The sequence below is a fragment of the Oncorhynchus nerka genome, linkage group LG26 (genome assembly GCF_034236695.1).
Source record: "Oncorhynchus nerka isolate Pitt River linkage group LG26, Oner_Uvic_2.0, whole genome shotgun sequence".
Taxonomy (NCBI): Eukaryota; Metazoa; Chordata; class Actinopteri; order Salmoniformes; family Salmonidae; genus Oncorhynchus; species Oncorhynchus nerka.
Window position 1 is genome coordinate 46,692,949 of NC_088421.1, and position 25,604 is coordinate 46,718,552.

Here is a 25,604-nt window from a genome sequence, read left to right on the forward strand (position 1 = left end):
CCTCCACCCTAACCCTGGTATGTTTTCTCCTATCCTCTCCCTGTTATGTTTCTCACCCTAATCCTCTCCCCCCTAACCTGTCTGGTATGTTTTCTCCTTCCTCTCCACCCTAACCCTGGTATTTTTCTCCTTCTCTCTCACCACCCTAACCCTGGTATGTTTTCTCCTATCCTCTCCACCCTAACCCTGGTATGTTTTCTCCTATCCTCTCCACCCTAACCCTGGTATGTTTTCTCCTATCCTCTCCACCCTAACCCTGGTATGTTTTCTCCTTCTAGGGCAGAAAAAACTGAAGTGTTAAGCGACGATCTTCTGCAGGTAAATAAGTATAAGTGTGTGTGTGTGTGTGTGTGTGTGTGTGTGCATGCCTGCCTGCCTGTTTTTGTGTGTGTGTGTGTGTGCGTGCCTGTGTGTGTGCGTGCCTGTGTGTGTGTGTGTGTGTGTGTGTGTGTGTGTGTGCCTGTGTGTGTGTGTGATTTCTGACCTTCTTGTTAGTATGGTGTCTGATACGTGTTGCTGTGCTGGTCTAGGTGGAGAAGCGGTTGGACCTGGTCAAACAGGTGACCCACAGCACTCACAAGAAGCTGACCGCCTGCCTGCAGGGCCAGCAAGGGGCTGAAGAGAGAGAGAAGAAATCTGTCAAGTCTCCCTCGGTAAGGGCCTATCAGATTCTTGTTTTTTCAATGTGTCAGTGAGTCCTGTCCTATTCACATAAACCAGGAATAAATAAAAGTCCATAATATCCCCATTCACAGTGACAGAGGAACATGTTCTGCTACCTTGTGCGGTGATATGGCATGGTATAGTGATTTGATATGGTATGGTGATATTATATGGTATGATGATATTATATGGTATGATGATATGGCATGGTATGGTGATATGATATGGTATGGTGATATGGTATGATGATATGATATGGTATGGTGATATGATATGGTGTGGTGATATGGTATGGTGATATGATATGGTATATATGTATGGTATTGATATGATATGTATGATGATATGATATGGAATGGTGATATGATATGGTATGGTGATATGATATGGTATAGTGATTTGATATGGTATGGTGATATGATATGGTATGGTGATATGATATGGTGTGGTGATATGGTATGGTATGGTGATATGATATGGTATGATGATATGGTATGATGATATGATATGGTATAGTGATTTGATATGGTATGATGATATGATATGGTATGGTGATATGATATGGTGTGGTGATATGGTATGGTGATATGATATGGTATAGTGATTTGATATGGTATGGTGATATGATATGGTATGGTGATATGATATGGTGATATGATATGGTATGGTATGATGATATGATATGGTATGATATGGTATGATGATATGATATGGTATGGTGATATGATATGGTGATATGATATGGTATGGTATGATGATATGATATGGTATGATATGGTATGGTGATATGATATGGTGATATGATATGATATGGTGATATGATATGGTATGGTATGATGATATGATATGATGATATGGTATGGTATGATATGGTATGGTATAATGATATGATATGGTATGGTAATATGGTATGGTGATATAATATGGTGATATGATATGGTATGGTGATATGATATGATGATATGGTATGGTATGATGATATGATATGGTATGGTGATATGAGATGGTGATATGATATGGTGATATGATATGGTGATATGATATGGTATGGTGATATGATATGATGATATGATATGGTATGGTGATATGATATGGTATGGTGATATGATATGATATGGTGATATGATATGATGATATGGTATGGTGATATGGTATGGTGATATGGTGTGGTGACATGATATGGTATGGTGATATGATGATATGATATGATATGGTGATATGATGATATGATATGGTATGGTGATATGATATGGTATGGTGATATGGTGTGGTGATATGATATGGTGATATGATATGATGATATGGTATGGTGATATGGTATGGTGATATGGTGTGGTGATATGATATGGTATGGTGATATGATGATATGATATGGTATGGTGATATGATATGGTATGGTGATATGGTATGGTGATATGATATGGTGTGGTGATATGATATGGTATGATGATATGATATGGTATGGTGATATGGTGTGGTGATATGATATGGTATGGTGATATGATATGGTGATATGGTATGGTGATATGGTATGGTATGGTGATATGATGATATGATATGGTCTGGTGATATGATATGGTATGGTGATATGGTATGGTGATATGATATGGTGTGGTGATATGATATGGTATGATTATATGATATGGTATGGTGATATGATATGATATGGTGATATGATATGGTATGGTGATATGATATGGTGATATGATATGGTGATATGATATGGTGATATGATATGATGGTGATATGGTATGGTGATATGATATGATATGATGATATGGTATGGTATGATATGGTATGGTATGGTGATATGATATGGTATGGTGATATGGTATGGTGATATGATATGGTGATATGGTGATATGATATGATATGGTGATATGATATGATGATATGATATGGTATGGTGATATGATATGGTATGGTGATATGAGATGGTGATATGATATGGTATATGATATGGTGATATGATATGGTATGGTGATATGATATGGTGATATGATATGGTATGGTGATATGATATGGTATGGTGATATGATATGGTATGGTGATATGATATGGATATGGTGATATGGTGTGGTGATATGATATGGTATGGTGATATGATATGGTGATATGGTATGGTGATATGGTATGGTATGGTGATATGATGATATGATATGGTATGGTGATATGATATGGTATGGTGATATGGTATGGTGATATGATATGGTGTGGTGATATGATATGGTATGATGATATGATATGGTATGGTGATATGGTGTGGTGATATGATATGGTATGGTGATATGATATGGTGATATGGTATGGTGATATGATATGGTGATATGGTATGGTGATATGGTATGGTGATATGATATGGTATGATGATATTATATGGTATGATGATATGCTATGGTATGGTGATATGATATGGTATGGTGATATGGTATGGTGATATGGTATGGTGATATGGTGTGGTGATATGATATGGTATGGTGATATGATGATATGATATGGTATGGTGATATGATATGGTATGGTGATATGGTATGGTGATATGATATGGTGTGGTGATATGATATGGTATGATGATATGATATGGTATGGTGATATGATATGATATGGTGATATGATATGGTATGGTGATATGATATGGTGATATGGTATGGTGATATGATATGGTGATATGGTATGGTGATATGGTATGGTGATATGATATGGTATGATGATATGATATGGTATGGTGATATGATATGATATGGTGATATGATATGGTATGGTGATATGATATGGTGATATGGTATGATGATATGGTATGGTGATATGGTATGGTGATATGATATGGTATGGTGATATGATATGGTATGGTGATATGGTATGGTGATATGATATGGTGTGGTGATATGATATGGTATGATGATATGATATGGTATGGTGATATGATATGGTATGGTGATATGGTATGGTGATATGATATGGTGTGGTGATATGATATGGTATGATTATATGATATGGTATGGTGATATGATATGATATGGTGATATGATATGGTATGGTGATATGATATGGTGATATGGTATGGTGATATGATATGGTGATATGGTATGGTGATATGGTATGGTGATATGATATGGTATGGTGATATGGTATGATGATATGCTATGGTATGGTGATATGATATGGTATGGTGATATGGTATGGTGATATGGTATATGATATGGTATGGTGATATGATATGGTATGGTGATATGATGATATGATATGGTATGGTGATATGATATGGTATGGTGATATGGTATGGTGATATGATATGGTATGATGATATGATATGGTATGATGATATGATATGGTATGGTGATATGATATGATATGGTGATATGATATGGTATGGTGATATGATATGGTGATATGGTATGGTGATATGGTATGGTATGGTGATATGATGATATGATATGGTCTGGTGATATGATATGGTATGGTGATATGGTATGGTGATATGATATGGTGTGGTGATATGATATGGTATGATGATATGATATGGTATGGTGATATGATATGATATGGTGATATGATATGGTATGGTGATATGATATGGTGATATGGTATGGTGATATGATATGGTGATATGGTATGGTGATATGGTATGGTGATATGATATGGTATGATGATATTATATGGTATGATGATATGATATGGTATGGTGATATGATATGATATGGTGATATGATATGGTATGGTGATATGATATGGTGATATGGTATGGTGATATGATATGGTGATATGGTATGGTGATATGATATGGTATGATGATATTATATGGTATGATGATATGCTATGGTATGGTGATATGATATGGTATGGTGATATGGTATGGTGATATGGTATGGTGATATGATATGGTGATATGGTATGGTGATATGATATGGTATGGTGATATGGTATGGTGATATGGTATGGTGATATGGTATGGTGATATGGTATGGTGATATGATATGGTATGGTGATATGATATGCTTTGGTGATATGATATGGTATGGTGATATGTTGTGGTGATATGGTATGGTGATATGGTATGGTGATATGGTATGGTGATAAGGTATGGTGATATGATATGGTGATATGATATGGTATGGTGATATGATATGGAATACCGTATGTTAATTATTGCTGTCTTGTATCAGAAAAAGCTTCCACTAACCATCCTGGCACAATGTATGGTAGAAGGAGCTGCTGTGTTGGGGGACGACTCTCTACTAGGGTGAGTCCCTGTATACGCACGCACGCACGCACTCACTCACTCACTCACTCACTCACTCACTCACTTTTTTATGTTGATTCTGCCATAATTCCACTCTGTCCTCTTTGACCTTGTTCTCTATCTGATGGATTCTGAATAGCTGAAGCCGGGTCCTAGCTGACGTTGTGATTGCTTGTGGCCGGGTCCTAGCTGATGTTGTGATTGACTGGGACCTAGCTGACATTGTGATTGGCTGTGGCAGGGACCCATCTGATGCTTTGATTGGCTCTGTTCCCCTAACAGGAAGATGCTGAACCTGTGTGGGGAGACAGAGGAGAAGCTGGCCCAGGAACTGATTCAGTTTGAGTTCCAGATAGAGAAAGATGTGGTGGAGCCTCTCTATGAGCTGGCTGAGGTGAGTCCTACTGTCACTATGATGAGGTGAGTCCTACTGTCACTATGAGGTGAGTCTTACTGTCTCTATGATGAGGTGAGTCCGACTGTCTCTATGATGAGGGGAGTCCTACTATCCCTATGATGAGGTGAGTCCTACTGGCTCTATGATGAGGTGAGTCCTACTGTCACTATGATGAGGTGAGTCCTACTGTCACTACGATGAGGTGAGTCTTACTGTCACTATGATGAGGTGAGTCCTACTGTCACTATGAGGTGAGTCCTACTGTCACTATGATGAGGTGAGTCCTACTGTCACTATGAGGTGAGTCTTACTGTCTCTATGATGAGGTGAGTCCGACTGTCTCTATGATGAGGGGAGTCCTACTGTGTCTATGATGAGGTGAGTCCTACTGTGTCTATGATGAGGTGAGTCCTACTGTGTCTATGATGAGGTGAGTCCTACTGTCACTATGATGAGGTGAGTCCTACTGTCTCTATGATGAGGTGAGTCCTACTATCACTATGATGAGGTGAGTCCTACTGTCACTATGATGAGGTGAGTCCTACTGTCTCTATGATGAGGTGAGTCCTACTGTCACTATGATGAGGTGAGTCCTACTGTCACTATGATGAGGTGAGTCCTACTGTCTCTATGATGAGGTGAGTCCTACTGTCACTATGATGAGTTGAGTCCTACTGTCACTATGCTGAGGTGAGTCCTACTGTGTCTATGATGAGGTGAGTCCTACTGTCCCTATGATGAGGTGAGTCCTACTGTCACTATGATGAGGTGAGTCCTACTGTCTCTATGATGAGGTGAGTCCTACTATCACTATGATGAGGTGAGTCCTACTGTCACTATGATGAGGTGAGTCCTACTGTCCCTATGATGAGGTGAGTCCTACTATCTCTATGACGAGGTGAGTCCTACTGCCTCTATGATGAGGCGAGTCCTACTGTCCCTATGATGAGGTGAGTCCTACTGGCTCTATGATGACGTGAGTCCTACTGTCACTATGATGAGGTGAGTCCTACTGTCCCTATGATGAGGTGAGTCCTACTGTCACTATGATGAGGTGAGTCCTACTGTCACTATGATGAGGCGAGTCCTACTGTCACTATGATGAGGTGAGTCCTACTGTCACTATGATGAGGTGAGTCCTACTGTCACTATGATGAGGTGAGTCCTACTGTCACTATGATGAGGTGAGTCCTACTGTCACTATGATGAGGTGAGTCCTACTGTCACTATGATGAGGTGAGTCCTACTGTCCCTATGATGAGGTGAGTCCTACTGTCACTATGATGAGGTGAGTCCTACTGTCACTATGATGAGGTGAGTCCTACTGTCCCTATGATGAGGTGAGTCCTACTGTCCCTATGATGAGGTGAGTCCTACTGTCACTATGATGAGGTGAGTCCTACTGTACCTATGATGAGGTGAGTCCTACTGTCACTATGAGGTGAGTCCTACTGTCACTATGATGAGGTGAGTCCTACTGTCCCTATGATGACGTGAGTCCTACTGTCACTATGATGAGGTGAGTCCTACTGTCACTATGATGAGGTGAGTCCTACTGTCCCTATGATGAGGTGAGTCCTACTGTCTCTATGATGAGGTGAGTCCTACTGTCACTATGATGAGGTGAGTCCTACTGTCCCTATGATGAGGTGAGTCCTACTGTCACTATGATGAGGTGAGTCCTACTGCCCCTATGATGAGGTGAGTCCTACTGTCCCTATGATGACGTGAGTCCTACTGTCACTATGATGAGGTGAGTCCTACTGTCACTATGATGAGGTGAGTCCTACTGTCACTATGATGAGGTGAGTCCTACTGTCCCTATGATGAGGTGAGTCCTACTTGTCTCTATGATGAGGTGAGTCCTACTGCCCTATGATGAGGTGAGTCCAACATCCTACTGTCACTGATGAGGTGAGTCCTACTGTCACTATGATGACAGTCCTACTGTCACTATGTTGAGTCCTATTGTCCCTATGATAACTTCTAGTCACTAATGATGAGAATGAGTTCCTACTGTCACTATGATGAGGTGTCCAATACTGTCATTATGATGAACTAGTGAGATCCTACTGTCACTATGATGAGGTGAGTCCTAGATACATATGATGAGGTGATGTGTTCCCTGTCTCTTCCCAGGTGGACATTCCCAACATCCAGAAACAGAGGAAACATTTAGAAGCTGGTCCTGGACATGGACACTGCTCGCACACGGTGAGGGATGGACTGTTAACACTATGCTGGGACCTGATGTCCTTCACTGGTCTTCACCTCTTGAGCTCACGTGAGTCCTACTGTTCACTAGTGATGAGGTGAGTCCTACCCTGTCACTATGATGAGGTGAGTCCTACTGTCCCTATGATGCATGAGTCCTACTGTCCCTATGATGAGGTGAGTCCTTCTGTCACTACTGATGAGGTGAGTCCACTGTCTCTGAGACGGAGATGGAAGAGGCCCTACTGTCCCTAGATCTGATGACGTGAGTCCTAGGGTCCTATGATGAAACCTACTGTCTGTGATGAGGTGAGTCCTACTGTCCCTCCTCCTGAGTCCTACTGTCCAGGCTATGATGAGGTGAGTCCTACTGTCACTATGATGAGGTGAGTCCTACTGTCCACTATGATGACGTGAAGTCCTACTGTCACTATGATGAGGTGAGTCCTACTGCCCCTATGATGAGGTGAGTCCTACTGTCCCTGTATGATGACAGGCTGAGTCCACTACTGGACTATGATGAGGTGAGTCCTACTGTCACTATGATGAGGTGAGTCCTACTGTCACTATGATGAGGTGAGTCCTACTGTCACTATGATGAGGTGAGTCCTACTGTCACTATGAAACTGATTAACCACTACAAGGTGAGTCCTACTGTCCCTATGATGAGGTGAGTCCTACTGTCACTATGATGAGGTGAGTCCTACTGTCACTATGATGAGGTGAGTCCTACTGTCCCTATGATGAGGTGAGTCCTACTGTCCCTATGATGAGGTGAGTCCTACTGTCACTATGATGAGGTGAGTCCTACTGTACCTATGATGACGTGAGTCCTACTGTCACTATGATGAGGTGAGTCCTACTGTCCCTATGATGACGTGAGTCCTACTGTCCCTATGATGACGTGAGTCCTACTGTCACTATGATGAGGTGAGTCCTACTGTCACTATGATGAGGTGAGTCCTACTGTCCCTATGATGAGGTGAGTCCTACTGCCTCTATGATGAGGTGAGTCCTACTGTCACTATGATGAGGTGAGTCCTACTGTCCCTATGATGACGTGAGTCCTACTGTCACTATGATGAGGTGAGTCCTACTGCCCCTATGATGAGGTGAGTCCTACTGTCCCTATGATGACGTGAGTCCTACTGTCACTATGATGAGGTGAGTCCTACTGTCACTATGATGAGGTGAGTCCTACTGTCACTATGATGAGGTGAGTCCTACTGTCCCTAGCCATACATTATTTGAAGTTCTAATTGTTCTAATTGTCTGTCCAGAGGCTGCCCACAACATTCACCATTACTATCTCTGACTGAACGTAATCGTTAAGACACAATGTCAGCATGTTCATTATTGTCTATTAACTTCAGTATGGTGGAATATTCCTCCCCAATGTCCACTCCCAGATAACTAGTAGATAACTGAATGTAGTGGAGATACATGATAGAGGAGGGTTGATGTGTTCCCTGTCTCTTCCCAGGTGGACATTCCCAACATCCAGAAACAGAGGAAACATTTAGCCAAGCTGGTCCTGGACATGGACTCTGCTCGCACACGGTGAGGGATGGACTGTTAACGTACAGGCTGGGACCTGATGCTCTCTTCACTGGTCTTCACCTCTTAAAGACATGCTCACGTTTAGAATAATGCTTAGACCGGCATGTTCCTTCCCTCAGTGCATGTGTCTCAAATCGCGCCCTAATCCCTATATAGTGTGCACTACTGGTCAGAAGTAGTGCACTATATAGCGTGGAATTGGATGCCTTTTGTGATGCTGTCTGTGTGTTGGTGTTCCATCCCTCCTCCTAAACTCTTCTTCTGTCTCCTCCTTAACCTGTAGGTTTCACCAGTTACAGACTGTAAGTCCTCCAGTCACCCTAGCAACCTGCAGGCGGGGCGGGGCCAGACTGGAGGCCCTCAGAGAGGGAGATGGAAGAGGTGAGTACAGCTGTATAGGTTGGAGATCTGCAAGGTGACTGTATTAACACAGGGTTCTAGAGGTTACAGACTGTATCCTCATTACCAACTGTAATAACCACTACATGAAACAGACTGTATTAACCATTACAAGGTTACAGACTGTATTAACCACTACAAGGTTACAGACTGTATTAACCAGACTACAAGGTTACAGACTGTATTAACCACTACAAGGTTACAGACTGTATTAACCACTACAAGGTTACAGACTGTATTAACCACTACAAGGTTACAGACTGTATTAACCACTACAAGGTTACAGACTGTATTAACCACTACAGACTGTATTAACCACTACAAGTTACAGACTGTATTAACCACTACAAGGTTACAGACTGTATTAACCACTACAAGGTTACAGACTGTATTAACCACCAGACTGTACAAGGTTACAGACTGTATTAACCACTACAAGGTTACAGACTGTATTAACCACAAGGTTACAGACTGTATTAAGGTTACAGACTGTATTAACCACTACAAGGTTACAGACTGTATTAAGGTTACAGACTGTATTAACCACTACAAGGTTACAGACTGTATTAACCACTACAAGGTTACAGACTGTATTAACCACTACAAGGTTACAGACTGTATTAACCACTACAAGGTTACAGGCATTAAGACTGTATTAACCACTACAAGGTTACAGACTGTATTAAGGTTACAGACTGTATTAACCACTACAAGGTTACAGACTGTATTAAGGTTACAGACTGTATTAACCACTACAAGGTTACAGACTGTATTAAGGTTACAGACTGTATTAACCACTACAAGGTTACAGACTGTATTAAGGTTACAGACTGTATTAACCACTACAAGGTTACAGACTGTATTAAGACTGTATTAACCACTACAAGGTTACAGACTGTATTAAGGTTACAGACTGTATTAACCACTTACAGACTGGTTACAGACTGTATTAAGGTTACAGACTGTATTAACCACTACAGACTGTATTACTAGTTACAATTAAGGTTACAGACTGTATTAACCACTACACAGACTGTATTAACCACTACAAGGTTACAGACTGTATTAACCACTACAAGGTTACAGACTGTATTAAACCACTACAAGGTTACAGACTGTATTAACAGACTGTACTACAAGGTTACAGACTGTATTAACCACTACAAGGTTACAGACTGTATTAAGGTTACAGAAGGTTACAGACTGTATTAAGGTTACAGACTGTATTAACCACTACAAGGTTACAGACTGTATTAACCACTACAAGGTTACAGACTGTATTAACCACTACAAGGTTACAGACTGTATTAACCACTACAAGGTTACAGACTGTATTAACCACTACAAGGTTACAGACTGTATTAACCACTACAAGGTTACAGACTGTATTAAGGTTACAGACTGTATTAACCACTACAAGGTTACAGACTGTATTAACCACTACAAGGTTACAGACTGTATTAACCACTACAAGGTTACAGACTGTATTAACCACTACAGACTGTTTAACCACTGTATTAAGGTTACAGACTGTATTAACCACTACAAGGTTACAGACTGTATTAAGGTTACAGACTGTATTAACCACTACAAGGTTACAGACTGTATTAACCACTACAAGGTTACAGACTGTATTAACCACTACAAGGTTACAGACTGTATTAAGGTTACAGACTGTATTAACCACTACAAGGTTACAGACTGTATTAACCACTACAAGGTTACAGACTGTATTAACCACTACAAGGTTACAGACTGTATTAACCACTACAAGGTTACAGACTGTATTAACCACTACAAGGTTACAGACTGTATTAACCACTACAAGGTTACAGACTGTATTAAGGTTACTGTATTAACCACTACAAGGTTACAGACTGTATTAACCACTACAAGGTTACAGACTGTATTAACCACTACAAGGTTACAGACTGTATTAAGGTTACAGACTGTATTAACCACTACAAGGTTACAGACTGTATTAACCACTACAAGGTTACAGACTGTATTAACCACAGACTGTATTAACCACTACAAGGTTACAGACTGTATTAACAGACTGTATTAACACTTACAAGGTTACAGACTGTATTAACCACTACAAGGTTACAGACTGTATTAACCACTACAAGGTTACAGACTGTATTAACCACTACAAGGTTACAGACTGTATTAAGGTTACAGACTGTATTAACCACTACAAGGTTACAGACTGTATTAACCACTACAAGGTTACAGACTGTATTAACCACTACAAGGTTACAGACTGTATTAAGGTTACAGACTGTATTAACCACTACAAGGTTACAGACTGTACAGACTGTATTAACCACTACAAGGTTACAGACTGTATTAACCACTACAAGGTTACAGACTGTATTAACCACTACAAGGTTACAGACTGTATTAAGGTTACAGACTGTATTAACCACTACAAGGTTACAGACTGTATTAACCACTACAAGGTTACAGACTGTATTAAGGTTACAGACTGTATTAACCACTACAAGGTTACAGACTGTATTAAGGTTACAGACTGTATTAACTACAAGGTTACAGACTGGGTTACAGACTGTATTAACCACTACAAGGTTACAGACTGTATTAACCACTACAAGGTTACAGACTGTATTAACCACTACAAGGTTACAGACTGTATTAAGGTTACAGACTGTATTAACCACTACAAGGTTACAGACTGTATTAACCACTACAAGGTTACAGACTGTATTAACCACTACAAGGTTACAGACTGTATTAACTGTATTAAGGTTACAGACTGTATTAACCACTACAAGGTTACAGACTGTATTAAGGTTACAGACTGTATTAACCACTACAAGGTTACAGACTGTATTAACCACTACAAGGTTACAGACTGTACAGACTGTATTAACCACTACAAGGTTACAGACTGTATTAACCACTACAAGGTTACAGACTGTATTAAGGTTACAGACTGTATTAACCACTACAAGGTTACAGACTGTATTAACCACTACAAGGTTACAGACTGTATTAACCACTACAAGGTTACAGACTGTATTAACCACTTACAGACTGGTTACAGACTGTATTAACCACTACAAGGTTACAGACTGTATTAAGGTTACAGACTGTATTAACCTACAAGGTTACAGAGGTTACAGACTGTATTAACCACTACAAGGTTACAGACTGTATTAACCACTACAAGGTTACAGACTGTATTAAGACTGTATTAACAAGGTTACAGACTGTATTAACCACTACAAGGTTACAGACTGTATTAACCACTACAAGGTTACAGACTGTATTAACCAACCACTACAAGGTTACAGACTGTATTAAGGTTACAGACTGTATTAACCACTACAAGGTTACAGACTGTATTAACCACTTACAGACTGGTTACAGACTGTATTAACCACTACAAGGTTACAGACTGTATTAACCACTACAAGGTTACAGACTGTATTAACCACTACAAGGTTACAGACTGTATTAACCACTACAAGGTTACAGACTGTATTAACCACTACAAGGTTACAGACTGTATTAAGGTTACAGACTGTATTAACCACTACAAGGTTACAGACTGTATTAACCACTACAAGGTTACAGACTGTATTAACCACTACAAGGTTACAGACTGTATTAAGGTTACAGACTGTATTAACCACTACAGACTGTATTAACCACTACAAGGTTACAGACTGTATTAACCACTACAAGGTTACAGACTGTATTAACCACTACAAGGTTACAGACTGTATTAACCACTACAAGGTTACAGACTGTATTAAGGTTACAGACTGTATTAACCACTACAAGGTTACAGACTGTATTAACCACTACAAGGTTACAGACTGTATTAAGGTTACAGACTGTATTAACCACTACAAGGTTACAGACTGTATTAACCACTACAAGGTTACAGACTGTATTAACCTGTATTAACCACTACAAGGTTACAGACTGTATTAACCACTACAAGGTTACAGACTGTATTAACCACTACAAGGTTACAGACTGTATTAACCACTAAGGTTACAGAGTATTAACCACTACAAGGTTACAGACTGTATTAAGGTTACAGACTGTATTAACCACTACAAGGTTACAGACTGTATTAACCACTACAAGGTTACAGACTGTATTAACCACTACAAGGTTACAGACTGTATTAAGGTTACAGACTGTATTAACCACTACAAGGTTACAGACTGTATTAAGGTTACAGACTGTATTAACCACTACAAGGTTACAGACTGTATTAACCACTGTGGCAAGGTTACAGACTGTATTAACCACTACAAGGTTACAGACTGTATTAAGGTTACAGACTGTATTAACCACTACAAGGTTACAGACTGTATTAACCACTACAGACTGTATTAAGTTACAGACTGTATTAACCACTACAAGGTTACAGACTGTATTAACCACTACAAGGTTACAGACTGTATTAACCACTACAAGGTTACAGACTGTATTAACCACTACAAGGTTACAGACTGTATTAACCACTACAAGGTTACAGACTGTATTAACCACTACAAGGTTACAGACTGTATTAAGGTTACAGACTGTATTAACCACTACAAAGGTTACAGACTGTATTAACCACTACAAGTTACAGACTGTATTAACCACTACAAGGTTACAGACTGTATTAACCACTACAGACTGGTTACAGACTGTATTAACCACTACAAGGTTACAGTCTGTATTAAGGTTACAGACTGTATTAACCACTACAAGGTTACAGACTGTATTAAGGTTACAGACTGTATTAACCACTACAAGGTTACAGACTGTATTAACCACTACAAGGTTACAGACTGTATTAAGGTTACAAGGTTACAGACTGTATTAACCACTACAAGGTTACAGACTGTATTAACCACTACAAGTTACAGACTGTATTAACCACTACAAGGTTACAGACTGTATTAACCACTACAAGGTTACAGACTGTATTAACCACTACAAGGTTACAGACTGTATTAACCACTACAAGGTTACAGACTGTATTAACCTACTACAAGTTACAGACTGTATTAACCACTACAAGGTTACAGACTGTATTAAGGTTACAGACTGTATTAACCACTACAAGGTTACAGACTGTATTAACCACTACAAGGTTACAGACTGTATTAACCACTGGTTACAGACTGTATTAAGGTTACAGACTGTATTAACCACTACAAGGTTACAGACTGTATTAACCACTACAAGGTTACAGACTGTATTAAACCACTACAAGGTTACAGACTGTAGACAGACTGTATTAACCACTACAAGGTTACAGACTGTATTAACCACTACAAGGTTACAGACTGTATTAAGGTTACAGACTGTATTAACCACTACAAGGTTACAGACTGTATTAACCACTACAAGGTTACAGACTGTATTAACCACTACAAGGTTACAGACTGTATTAAGGTTACAGACTGTATTAACCACTACAAGGTACAAACCACTACAAGGTTACAGACTGTATTAACCACTACAAAGGTTACAGACTGTATTAAGGTTCAGACAGACTGTATTAACCACTACAAGGTTACAGACTGTATTAACCACTGTATTAAGGTTACAGACTGTATTAACCAGACTGTATTAACCACTACAAGGTTACAGACTGTATTAACCACTACAAGGTTACAGACTGTATTAAGGTTACAGACTGTATTAAAGGTTACAGACTGTATTAAGGTTACAGACTGTATTAACCACTGTATTAACAACAAGGTTACAGACTGTATTAAGGTTACAGACTGTATTAACCACTACAAGGTTACAGACTGTATTAAGGTTACAGACTGTATTAACCACTACAAGGTTACAGGGCTGTATTAAGGTTACAGACTGTATTAACTGTATTACTACAAGGTTACAGACTGTATTAAGGTTACAGACTGTATTAACCACTACAAGGTTACAGGCTGTATTAAGGTTTAAGGTTACAGACTGTATTAAGGTTACAGACTGTACAAGGTTACAGACTGTATTAACCACTACAGACTGTATTAAGGTTACAGACTGTATTAACCACTACAAGGTTACAGACTGTATTAAGGTTACAGACTGTATTAAGGTTACAGACTGTATTAAGGTTACAGACTGTATTAACCACTACAAGGTTACAGACTGTATTAAGGTTACAGACTGTATTAAGGTTACAGACTGTATTAAGGTTACAGACTTACAGTATTAAGGTTACAGACTGTATTAACCACTACAAGGTTACAGACTGTATTAACCACTACAAGGTTACAGACTGTATTAACCACTACAAGGTTACAGACTGTATTAACCACTTACAGACTGTATTAAGGTTACAGACTGTATTAACCACTACAAGGTTACAGACTGTATTAAGGTTACAGACTGTATTAACCACTACAAGGTTACAGACTGTATTAAGGTTACAGACTGTATTAACCACTACAAGGTTACAGACTGTATTAACCACTACAAGGTTACAGACTGTATTAACCACTACAAGGTTACAGGCTGTATTAAGGTTACAGGCTGTATTAACCACTACAAGGTTACAGGCTGTATTAAGGTTACAGGCTGTATTAACCACTACAAGGTTACAGACTGTATTAAGGTTACAGGCTGCAATAAGGTTAAATGTCATTTTTTATTCTCTTTTCCAGGATCAACTATCAGCTGATATGTATAATTTTGTGGCCAAAGAAATAGACTATGCAAACTACTTTCAGACGGTTAGTACGTTTTCTGTATCATTGCATTTGTCCTTCAGATGACATTGACTCCTTTTACAGTCAAATAGCTGAGCGGCTGTTTAAACCTCACCTTTTACCCCTCTGTCCCTCTGTGTCTCTCTGTCCTTCTGTCACCCTCTGTCCCTCTGTCTCCCTCTCTGTCCCTGTGTCTCTGTCCCCCTCTCTGTCCCCCTCTCTGTCCTTCTGTGTCTCTCTGTCTCCCTCTGTTTCCTTACGTGTCTCACTGTCCCCCTCTCTGTCCCTGTGTCTCTGTCCCCCTCTCTGTCCCTGTGTCTCTGTCCCCCTCTCTGTCCCTGTGTCTCTGTCCCCCTCTCTGTCCCTGTGTCTCTGTCCCTGTGTCTCTGTCCCCCTCTCTGTCCCTGTGTCTCTGTCCCTGTGTCTCTGTCCCCTCTCTGTCCCTGTGTCTCTGTCCCTGTGTCTCTGTCCCCTCTCTGTCCCTGTGTCTCTGTCCCTGTGTCTCTGTCCCTGTGTCTCTGTCCCCCTCTCTGTCCCTGTGTCTCTGTCCCCCTCTCTGTCCCTGTGTCTCTGTCCCCCTCTGTCCCTGTGTCTCTGTCCCTGTGTCTCTGTCCCCCTCTCTGTCCCTGTGTCTCTGTCCCTGTGTCTCTGTCCCCCTCTCTGTCCCCTTCTCTGTCCCTGTGTCTCTGTGTGTCTCCCTGTAGCTCATAGAGATCCAGGCAGAATATCACAGGAAGTCTCTAGAGATCCTCCAGAGTGTCCTGCCCACCATTAAGGCTCACCAGGGTGAGTAATGTGTGTGTGTGTGTGTGTGTGTGAGAGAGAGAGAGCTCGTCCATGCCTGCACATGTACACATGCCTCGTGTGTCTAACTGTTGTATAATGTGTTGTCCTGCCACAGAGGCGTGGGTGGAGAAGCCTTCGTATGGCAAGGCCCTGGAGGAACACCTGACCATCAGCAGCAGAGAGATCGCCTTCCCCATCGAGGCCTGTGTCACAATGCTGCTGGAGTGTGGCATGCAGGAGGAGGTATAGGAAAAGATGAAGCCTGCTTTACACTAAGTTTCCCAGACCCAGATTTTATTTTTATTTTACCTTTATTTAACTAGGCAAGATCAATTAAGAACAAATTCTTATTTTCAATGACGGCCTAGGAACAGTGGGTTAACTGCCTGTTCAGGGGCAGAACAACAGATTTGTACCTTGTCAGCTCAGGAGTTTGAACTTGCAACCTTCCGGTTACTAGTCCAACACTCTAACCACTAGGCTACCCTGCCGCCCCAGATGAAGCCTAATTAACACTACTAAGTTTCCCAGACCCAGGTGAAGCCTACTTAACACTACTAAGTTTCCCAGACCCAGATGAAGCCTAATTAACACTAAGTTTCCCAGACCCAGATGAAGCCTACTTAACACTACTAAGTTTCCCAGACCCAGATGAAGCCTAATTAACAATAAGTTTCCCAGACCCAGATGAAGCCTAATTAACACTAAGTTTCCCAGACCCAGATGAAGCCTACTTAACACTACTAAGTTTCCCAGACCCAGGTGAAGCCTACTTAACACTACTAAGTTTCCCAGACCCAGATGAAGCCTACTTAACACTACTAAGTTTCCCAGACTCAGATGAAGCCTACTTAACACTACTAAGTTTCCCAGACCCAGGTGAAGCCTACTTAACACTACTAAGTTTCCCAGACTCAGATGAAGCCTACTTAACACTACTAAGTTTCCCAGACCCAGATGAAGCCTACTTAACACTACTAAGTTTCCCAGACTCAGATGAAGCCTACTTAATACAAAGTTTCCCAGACCCAGATGAAGCCTAATTAACACTACTAAACATTCTGATTACAGAGTAGCGTTAATATAGGATTTAGCCACCTGTCTTCCTGACTCCCTGTGTGTGTAGTGTCTGTTCAGAGTGACTCCCTGTCTTCCTGACTCCCTGTGTGTGTAGGGTCTGTTCAGAGTGACTCCCTGTCTTCCTGTGTGTGTAGGGTCTGTTCAGAGTGACTCCCTGTCTTCCTGTGTGTGTAGGGTCTGTTCAGAGTCACTCCCTGTCTTCCTGTGTGTGTAGGGTCTGTTCAGAGTGACTCCCTCTCTTCCTGTGTGTGTAGGGTCTGTTCAGAGTGACTCCCTGTCTTCCTGTGTGTGTAGGGTCTGTTCAGAGTGACTCCCTGTCTTCCTGTGTGTGTAGGGTCTGTTCAGAGTGACTCCCTGTCTTCCTGTGTGTGTAGGGTCTGTTCAGAGTGACTCCCTGTCTTCCTGTGTGTGTAGGGTCTGTTCAGAGTGACTCCCTGTCTTCCTGACTCCCTGTGTGTGTAGGGTCTGTTCAGAGTGACTCCCTGTCTTCCTGTGTGTGTAGGGTCTGTTCAGAGTGACTCCCTGTCTTCCTGTGTGTGTAGGGTCTGTTCAGAGTGACTCCCTGTCTTCCTGTGTGTGTAGGGTCTGTTCAGAGTCACTCCCTGTCTTCCTGTGTGTGTAGGGTCTGTTCAGAGTGACTCCCTGTCTTCCTGTGTGTGTAGGGTCTGTTCAGAGTGACTCCCTGTCTTCCTGTGTGTGTAGGGTCTGTTCAGAGTGACTCCCTGTCTTCCTGTGTGTGTAGGGTCTGTTCAGAGTCACTCCCTGTCTTCCTGTGTGTGTAGGGTCTGTTCAGAGTGACTCCCTGTCTTCCTGTGTGTGGGGTCTGTTCAGAGTGACTCCCTGTCTTCCTGTGTGTGTAGGGTCTGTTCAGAGTGACTCCCTGTCTTCCTGTGTGTGTAGGGTCTGTTCAGAGTGACTCCCTGTCTTCCTGACTCCCTGTGTGTGTAGGGTCTGTTCAGAGTGACTCCCTGTCTTCCTGACTCCCTGTGTGTAGGGTCTGTTCAGAGTGACTCCCTGTCTTCCTGACTCCCTGTGTGTGTAGGGTCTGTTCAGAGTGACTCCCTGTCTTCCTGACTCCCTGTGTGTGTAGGGTCTGTTCAGAGTGACTCCCTGTCTTCCTGACTCCCTGTGTGTGTAGGGTCTGTTCAGAGTTGCTCCCTCGGCCTCCAAGCTGAAGAAGCTGAAGGCCTCCCTGGACTGTGGTGTTATGGACGTACAGGAGTATTCAGCTGACCCCCACGCCATCGCAGGTTACCTTACACACTCACACACCCACACACACACCCACCCACACATACACCCACACACATACACACACACACACACCCACCCACACATACACCCACACACACACCCACACACAGTATATGAAAACACTTAAATACACTCCCATGCATAGTATTTGAAATAAGTATTTAAAAATACCCTCAAATATAATTTGATAGACTATTTCGTTTTTACAAATAACCATTAAAATACTCAAAATTCAAAAAACTATTTTAAATACTACAGTGTACAGATAAATAAATGCATCATGTAAAGTGTTGGTCCCATGTTTCATGAGCTGAAAGAAAAGATCCCAGAAATGTTCTACACGCACAAAAAAACATATTTTTCTCAAATTTGTTTACATCCCTGTTAGTGAACATTTCTCCTTTGTCAAGATAATCCATCCACCTGACAGGTGTGGCATATAATGAAGATTATTAAACAGCATGATCGTTACACAGGTGCACCTTGTGCTGGGAAAAATAAAAGGCCACTCTAAAATGTGCAGTTTTGTAACACAACACAATGCCACAGATGTCTTAAATTTCGAGTGAGTGTGCAATTGGCATGCTGACTGCAGGAATGTCCACCAGAGAATTGAATGTTAGTTTCTCTATCATAAGCCGCCCTCCAATAGCGTTTTAGAGAATTTGGAAATATGTCCAACCGGCTTCACAACCGCAGACCATTTGTACGGCGTTGTGTGGGCGAGCAGTGTGTTGATGTCAACGTTGTGAACAGAGGTCCCCATGGTGGCGGTGGGGTTATGGTATGGGCAGACATAAGCTACGGACAACGAACACTATTGCATTTTACCCATAGCAATTTGAATGTACAGGGATACCAAGATCCTGAGGCCCATTGTCGTGCCATTCATCCAACCACCATCACCTCATGTTTCAGCATGATAATGCACAGCCCCATGTTGCAAGGATCTGTACACAATTCTGAAAATGTCCCAGTTCTTCCATGGCCTGAGTACTAACCAGACATGTCACCCACTGAACATGTCCCAGTTCTTCCATGGCCTGAGTACTAACCAGACATGTCACCCACTGAACATGTCCCAGTTCTTCCATGGCCTGAGTACTAACCAGACATGTCACCCACTGAACATGTCCCAGTTCTTCCATGGCCTGAGTACTAACCAGACATGTCACCCACTGAACATGTCCCAGTTCTTCCATGGCCTGAGTACTAACCAGACATGTCACCCACTGAACATGTCCCAGTTCTTCCATGGCCTGAGTACTAACCAGACATGTCACCCACTGAACATGTCCCAGTTCTTCCATGGCCTGAGTACTAACCAGACATGTCACCCACTGAACATGTCCCAGTTCTTCCATGGCCTGAGTACTAACCAGACATGTCACCCACTGAACATGTCCCAGTTCTTCCATGGCCTGAGTACTAACCAGACATGTCACCCACTGAACATGTTTGTGATGCTCTGGATTTGACGTCTGACGACAGCGTGTTCTAGTTCCTGCCAATATCCAGCAACTTTGCACAGCCATTGAAGAGAAGTGGGACAATATTCCACAGGCCACAACCAACAGCCTGATCAACTCTATGTGAAGATGTGTCACGCTGCATGAGGCAAATGGTCCCACCAGATCATGACTGGTTTTCTGATCCACTCCCCCAATTTTTTTTAAGGTATCTGTGACCAACAGATGCATATCTGTATTCCCAGTCATGTGACATCCATAGATTAAGGCCTAATGAATTTATTTAAATTGACCGATTTCCTCATATTAACTGTAACTCAGTAAAATCTTTGAAATGATTGCAGGTTACGTTTATATTTTTGTTCAGTATAGATACTTAAATACACAGGTATTTGAACCCAGGTCTGACACGCACACGCACACACCATCGCAGATTAATTCACACCCCTGCACGCCTCTTACCTCTCTCTCTCTCTCTCTCTCTCTGGCTCAGGCTCTGGTCTCCATAACAACGAGCCTTTAGCTAGCTCCATTGTCTATATATAACCATTAGATATAACTCTGCTTCCAGGAGATTCTCGCCTCCAGAAATACATACATCAATGTTCGGTCAACACAATCAATGCTTCTTGTGTTTGTGGAAGACTGTTGTCTTTCACAGCTTGTTGCCTATTTCCTTTACACCTTGTTGCCTATTTCCTTGTTGCCTATTTCCTAACATCCTCCTCCTCCAGTAGTGAGCTGGTTTGTGTCCCAAATGGCCCACATCAAGGCCGGCATGCCAGGCACACTGGTGAGAGGCTGGTCATGGCCCACATCAATGCCGGCATGCCAGGCACACTGGTGAGAGGCTGGTCATGGCCCACATCAAGGCCGGCATGCCAGGCACACTGGTGAGAGGCTGGTCATGGCCCACATCAAGGCCGGCATGCCAGGCACACTGGTGAGAGGCTGGTCATGGCCCACATCAAGGCCGGCATGCCAGGCACACTGGTGAGAGGCTGGTCATGGCCCACATCAAGGCCGGCATGCCAGGCACACTGGTGAGAGGCTGGTCATGGCCCACATCAAGGCCTGCATGCCAGGCACACTGGTGAGAGGCTGGTCATGGCCCACATCAAGGCCGGCATGCCAGGCACACTGGTGAGAGGCTGGTCATGGCCCACATCAAGGCCGGCATGCCAGGCACACTGGTGAGAGGCTGGTCATGGCCCACATCAAGGCCGGCATGCCAGGCACACTGGTGAGAGGCTGGTCATGGCCCACATCAAGGCCGGCATGCCAGGCACACTGGTGAGAGGCTGGTCATGGCCCACATCAAGGCCGGCATGCCAGGCACACTGGTGAGAGGCTGGTCATGGCCCACATCAAGGCCGGCATGCCAGGCACACTGGACCCAGTCCAGTTTGAATACCGCTCCAACAGAACCGAGGAAGATGCCATTTCCATCACTATTCACGCGGCCGTAACACATCTGGACAAGAGGAACACCTGTGTGAGAATGCTGTTCCTTAACTACAGTTCAGCATTCAACACTATTGTTCCCTCCAAGCTCGACACCAAGCTCAGAGCGTCCTCAGTCCTCTGCTGTACTTCCTGTTCACTCACGACCGCGTGGCTTTGCAAGACACCAACTCCATCATCTAGTTTGCTGACGGCACAGCGGTTGTAGGCCTGATAACCAACAACGATGAGTCAGCCAATAGGGAGGAGCTATGTGAACTGACATTATGGTGCCAGGACAACACCCTCCACATCAGCAAAACAAATGAGTTGATTGTTTAACTTCAGGAAGTAGAGGAGGGAACCAGCTCCGATCCACATCGACAGGACTGTAGTGGAGAGGGTCAGCAGTTTGAGTTCCTCTGCGTCCCCATCAGAGGACTGGACATGGACCAACACCACCAGGAAGTAGGGGAGGGAACATGCAGGACTGTAGTGGAGAAGGTCAGCAGTTTGAGTTCCTCTGTGTCCCCATCAGAGGACTGGACATGGACCAACACCACCAGGAAGTAGGGGAGGGAAAATGTAGGACTGTAGTGGAGAGGGTCAGCAGTTTGAGTTCCTCTGTGTCCCCATCAGAGGACTGGACATGGACCAACACCACCAGGAAGTAGGGGAGGGAACATGCAGGACTGTAGTGGAGAGGGTCAGCAGTTTAAGTTCCTCTGTGTCCCCATCAGAGGACTGGACATGGACCAACAACACCACCCCGGTGGTCAAGAGTCTGCGACTGCGTTTTAACTTCCAAAGGCGGCTGAAGAAATTTGGCGTGTCACCCCGGGTCCTCTCCAAATACTACTGCTGCACCGTGGAGAGTGTTCTGACCGGCTGCATCACGGCCTGGTACGGGAACGGCTCAGTCCACAACCACAAGGCCCAGTACATCACCGTGCTCCCACCCATCCAGGACATCTACTAGAAACTGCTCTGATTCTCAGCACATTAGCACACACACATACACACATACACACACACACACACACACACAGACATTTACAGACATACACACATACACTTTCACACACACACACACAGACATTTACAGACACACACACACACACACACACACACACACACACACACACACACACACACACACACACACACACACACATTTACAGACATACACACACATATCCACACACACATATCCACACACACCCACACACACACACACACACACACACACACACACACACACACACACACACGCACCGGATTTGGCCCTGGAGTTTAGTTCAGCTGTGGGGCGAGAGAATCACATCCCTTAACATCTCCCAAGTCGTCTGCTTGTGTTTTACCCAAGACGCTCTCTGTCCTAAAGGCTTCCTTGTAAATGTTGCTGTCCACTCCCTTGAGTAATCTGAGGGTGGCAGCGTTGTGTGTATTCTCATTAGTATTCTGAACAGAGAAAACCACACCTCCATTAGGCCTAATGAGATGATCTCTCTCTCTCTCTCTCTCTCTCTGCCTCTCTCTCTCTGCCTCTCTCTCTCTGCCTCTCTCTGCCTCTCTCTCTCTCTCTCTGCCTCTCTCTCTCTCTCTCTCTGCCTCTCTCTCTCTCTCTCTCTCTCTCTCTCTCTCTGCCTCTCTCTGCCTCTCTCTCTGCCTCTCTCTCTCTCTCTGCCTCTCTCTCTCTGCCTCTCTCTCTCTCTGCCTCTCTCTCTCTCTCCCTCTGTCTCTCCATCCTTCTCTTCCGCAGGGGCTCTGAAATCATACCTCCGTGAGCTTCCAGAGCCACTGATGACCAGTGAACTTTACGAGGACTGGATTCAGGCGTCAAAGTGAGTAGATATTCCCTTCATAACCACAGCATCTCTACTACAGATAACAGATCCCTTCATAACCACAGCATCTCTACCACAGATAACAGATCCCTACATAACCTCAGCATCTCTACCACAGATAACAGATCCCTTCATAACCTCAGCATCTCTACTACAGATAACAGATCCCTTCATAACCTCAGCATCTCTACTACAGATAACAGATCCCTTCATAACCTCAGCATCTCTACCACAGATAACAGATCCCTACATAACCTCAGCATCTCTACTACAGATAACAGATCCCTTCATAACCTCAGCATCTCTACTACAGATAACAGATCCCTACATAACCTCAGCATCTCTACTACAGATAACAGATCCCTACATAACCTCAGCATCTCTACTACAGATAACAGATCCCTACATAACCTCAGCATCTCTACCACAGATAACAGATCCCTACATAACCTCAGCATCTCTACTACAGATAACAGATCCCTACATAACCTCAGCATCTCTACTACAGATAACAGATCCCTACATAACCTCAGCATCTCTACTACAGATAACAGATCCCTACATAACCTCAGCATCTCTACTACAGATAACAGATCCCTACATAACCTCAGCATCTCTACTACAGATAACAGATCCCTACATAACCTCAGCATCTCTACTACAGATAACAGATCCCTACATAACCTCAGCATCTCTACTACAGATAACAGATCCCTACATAACCTCAGCATCTCTACCACAGATAACAGATCCCTACATAACCTCAGCATCTCTACCACAGATAACAGATCCCTACATAACCTCAGCATCTCTACTACAGATAACAGATCCCTTCATAACCTCAGCATCTCTACTAGAGATAACAGATCCCTACATAACCTCAGCATCTCTACTACAGATAACAGATCCCTTCATAACCTCAGCATCTCTACTACAGATAACAGATCCCTACATAACCACAGCATCTCTACTACAGATAACAGATCCCTTCATAACCTCAGCATCTCTACTACAGATAACAGATCCCTACATAACCTCAGCATCTCTACTAGAGATAACAGATCCCTACATAACCTCATTATCTCTACTACAGATAACAGATCCCTTTTAGTCATGTTGAAGAGCTGGAGATGACTTTCCTCTGTCTATAGGGAGAGCTCCACACAGAAGGGAACAAACTGTACCATAGTGACAGAACAGACAGTGACCATTATCACAATAATAGACATTGTTAACACAGTGTTTGTCAACCTCTGGCTCGTGGTTCGGCACTGGTCCCTGGGTTCTGGATTACCGGTCCCTCAGATGGTTAGCTGACACCAATTAGCCTCTCAATTACTTTTTTTTATTTTTTTTTACCTTTATTTAACCAGGCAAGTCAGTTAAGAACAAATTCTTATTTTCAATGATGGCCTAGGAACAGTGGGTTAACTGCCTGTTCAGGGGCAGAACGACAGATTTGTACCTTGTCAGCTCCGGTTACTAGTCCAACGCTCTAACCACTAGGCTACCCTGCCGCCATACACTGTAGCCTGCTGGTCTCCCTGGTAG

The 25,604-nt window shown here is 42.8% G+C and overlaps 1 pseudogene; it reads left to right on the top strand.

The window, feature by feature from the left end:
* The first annotated feature begins 261 nt into the window (after positions 1 to 261).
* The window catches only part of LOC135564900 (rho GTPase-activating protein 44-like), a 56,499-nt pseudogene continuing 31,156 nt past the window's right edge, over positions 262 to 25,604 (top strand).